The sequence below is a fragment of the Panulirus ornatus genome, chromosome 16 (genome assembly GCF_036320965.1).
Source record: "Panulirus ornatus isolate Po-2019 chromosome 16, ASM3632096v1, whole genome shotgun sequence".
Classification (NCBI taxonomy): domain Eukaryota; kingdom Metazoa; phylum Arthropoda; class Malacostraca; order Decapoda; family Palinuridae; genus Panulirus; species Panulirus ornatus.
In genome coordinates, this window is record NC_092239.1 from 50944059 (window position 1) to 50947943 (window position 3885).

General features: G+C 33.1%; 1 pseudogene; it reads left to right on the forward strand.

Annotated features, from left to right (window-relative positions):
- Positions 1-2373: 2373 nt before the first annotated feature.
- On the forward strand, positions 2374-2784 carry LOC139753942 (protein LZIC pseudogene; annotated as a pseudogene).
- Positions 2785-3885: the final 1101 nt, after the last annotated feature.

The following is a 3885-nucleotide window of genomic DNA, read 5'->3' on the forward strand; positions in this document are numbered from 1 at the left end:
TCATCAGAAATTACATAATAGGAATAGATTATCAGAAAAGATATACTTTGCGTAGAATATCAGAAAAAATATACCTGGGGTAAAATATCAGAAAAAACATACTTGGGTAGTTTATTAGAAAAGATGTACTTGGGGTACATTATCAGAAAAGATATACTTGGTTTAGATTGTCAGAAAAGATATACTTGGGTACATTATCTGAAAAGATATGCTTTGGGTATATTATAAGAAAAGGTATACTTAGGATAGATTATCAGAAAAGAGATGCTTTTGTAGATTATCAGAAAATATATACTTTGGGTAGATTACCAGAAAAGATATACTTGGAGTAGGTTAAAAAAAAGATATACTTCAGGTATATCATCAGAAAAGATGTAATTGTGGTAGAGTATCAGAAATGATAAACTTGGGGTAGATTATCAGAAAATATGTACTTTGGGGTAGATTATCAGAAAAGATGTATTTGGGGTAGATTGTCAGAAAATATATACTTAGGAACATTATTGATAAAGATATACATGGGATATATTATCAGAAAATGTATACTTGGGGTAGATTAACAGAAAAGATACAGATGGGGTAGATTATCAGAAAAGATGTACTTTGGGTAGATTATCAGAAAAGATATACTTAGGGTAGATTACCATAAAAGATATTTTTTTGGATAGATTATCAGAAAGATATAATTGGAATCGATTATCAGGGAATAAGTACTTGGGTAGATTATCTGAAAAGATACACTTGGGGTAGATAATCAGAGAAGGTATACTTCGGATAGATTATCCGAAAAGATATACTTGGTTAGACTAACAAAAAAAGAAATACTTGGTGTAGTTTTTCAGAAAAGATATACCTGGTGTACATTATCAGAAAAGATATGCTTGATGTAGATTATCAGAAAAGACATAATTGGGGTAGATTATCAGAAATTACATACTTGGGATAGGTTATCAGAAAAGATATACTTTGGGTAGATCATAAGAAAAGATATACATGCTATAGAATATAAGAAAAAATATGCTTGGGCAGTTTATTAGAAAAGATGTACTTGGGGTATATTATTAGGAAAGATATACTTGGTGTAGAATGTCAGAAAAGATATAATTGGGTAGATTATCAGAAAAGATATACTTGGGGTAAATTATCAGAAAATATATACTTAGGGTATATTAACAGGGAAAATATACTTTGGGTAGATTATGAAAAGAGATATACTTAGGATAGATCATCAGAAAGGATATACTTGGGGTAGATTATCATAAAAGATATATCTGGGTTATATTATCAGAAAAGATGAACTTGAGTTAGATTATCAGAATAAGATATAGGTTGGACAGATTATCAGAAAAGATATATTTTGGGTAGGTTTTCAAAAAAGATATACTTGGGTAGATTATAATAAAAGATATATTTAGGTAGAGTATCAGAAAAGATATACTTAAGGTAGATTATCAGTAAAGATATACTTGAGGTAGATTAACAGAAAACTTATACTTGGTTTAGATTATCAGAAGAGATATACTAGGGATAGAATATCAGAAAAGATAGTGTTGGGTAGATTATCAGAAAAGATATATCTGGGGTACATTATCAGAAAAGATAAACTTGAGTGAGATTATCATAAAAGATATACTTCAGGTAGATCATCAGAAGATATACTGGGGTAGATTATCAGAAAAGATATAATTGGGATAGATTGTTTGAAAAGATATGCTTGGGTAGTTCAACAGAAAAGAAAATGTATCCTTGATATGGATTATCAAAAAAGATATAATTGGGATAGATTATCAGAAATGATAAACTTGGAGTAGAATATTAGAAAAGATATACTTGCGATAGATTAACAGAAAAGATATATTTGGGGTAGATTATTAGAAAAGATATACTTAGGATTGATTATCAGAAAAGATACACTTAAAAAAAGATATACTTAGGGTTTATTATCAGAAAAGATACACTTAAAGTAGATCATTTGAAAAGGTATACTTAATGTAGATTATCAGAAAAGATATACTTGGGATATATTTTCAGAAAAGATATAGTTGGGGTAGATTATCAGAAAAGATACACTTAGGATAGATTGTTAGAAAAGATGTACTTGGGTACATTATCAGAAAAGATATACCTGAGGTAGATTGTCAGAAAATATATACTTGGGGTAGGCTAACAGAAAAGGTATACTTGGGTAGATTATCAGAAATGATATACTAGGGATATATTATCCCTACTAGTGATCACGCTGGCAGTTAGTTTGCATTTGCCTTGTGTGGTGTGGTGCGGCCTGAACGAGACTGGTGAGGCGCCTTATCATTGGCTCTCAGACGTCCGCGTCCCCATCAGGAGCTTTGGAAAGGCCGGCTGGACTCGCAGGTTTTTATATGGAACATGGCCAGTCGAGGAAAATCTGAAACACAAAAGTTGCGGCAGCAGATGGAGGATCAACTGGATCGATTAGTTGTCCAATTAGCTGATCTTGAGGAGTGCAAGGCAGAATTAGATCCAGAGGAGTATGAAGAAGTTCGTAAAGACACTGTTGAGCAGTTGAATGAATTTCAATCTTCGCTGTCTCGCATAACCAGTGGTGATATGACGCTGATTGATTCCTTCGGTGCCATGCAGCTGGCTATTCAGGCAGCTATATCTCAAGCTTTCAAAACACCAGAAGTTATTCAGATGTTTGCAAAGAAGCAGCCAGACCAGCTACGAGAGAAACTATCCCAGATTGAGAGAGACCATAAGATTAGCAAGCTTGGTCTTGATTCTTACACACAGCAAAAGGACTAGAGACAAAATCAACAAATGAGCAGCCAAGAACCTCTTGATAGGCCGCGTTATGGTGGACAATAAGAAAATCATCACAGAATCAACGCTAGTGAGGATTTTCTACCATCTCCAACTCCTCGAGCAGTGGAATTGATGGAGTCATCCAGTGATTCCTCTCTGGAGAGGTCATCGCTCAGCCGGCGGAAGCTGTTGTGGTTATGTTCACCGCTTCGGGTGAACATACTTGTACGTGGTGGTACAAGTAGTTGCACGGACTGTGATCCTCGCTTTGGTTACACGAATGTTCTTCCGCCCACCAGTGATGCTACTACTTTTGTGAATTAAGAACCATTGCAACACAAACCTCGCCAGGTGGTAGAGTGACCCGCAGTGTATCGAGACAGACTTCCCCAGAAGTTTTTTTAAAGGGGAAGTAAATGTTTATAGTTGTGTTACTGGAGTGATAGTTTTCATACATGGTGCACTGACAAGAAAATAGTGAAATTGGAAAAAATGTAGCTTAGTCATTGAAGCTTATTCTTTCATTGAAATGTGAACAAAGGGAGTTTTTTTTTTCAAAGTGATAGAGATGGAAAGTAAAAAGGTGTTTTTCATAAATGTACTGGAAAAGTTGAGGTCCAGATAAATTTTTGGTCTGTCAAGGCTTTATTATGGCGGATGACCAACTACCTACCCTCATGTATCCAAGATATGGTTGTACTTTGTGTTATGAAGACAATTGAGAAACATCATAAGCCAATATTCCTGTTTCATGATAAGAGAAGTGGACCAGGCAGTATGATACAGTGGTTAAATTGATGAAAACTACTATTGACATTTGTGTAAATAAATTATACATTTCCCTTTTCCATAGCCAGAGGTTGAACCATTATGTGACATTCATTTTTCATTTCATTTCAAGCTAGAAGTTTCAGTTTTCTAAATTATTTCTTACATTGTCATATATATATATATATATATATATATATATATATATATATATATATATATATATATATATATATATATATATATATATATATGTGAATATGTGTGTATGTGTATATATGTGTGTATGTGTGTATATATATATATATATATATATATATATATATATATATA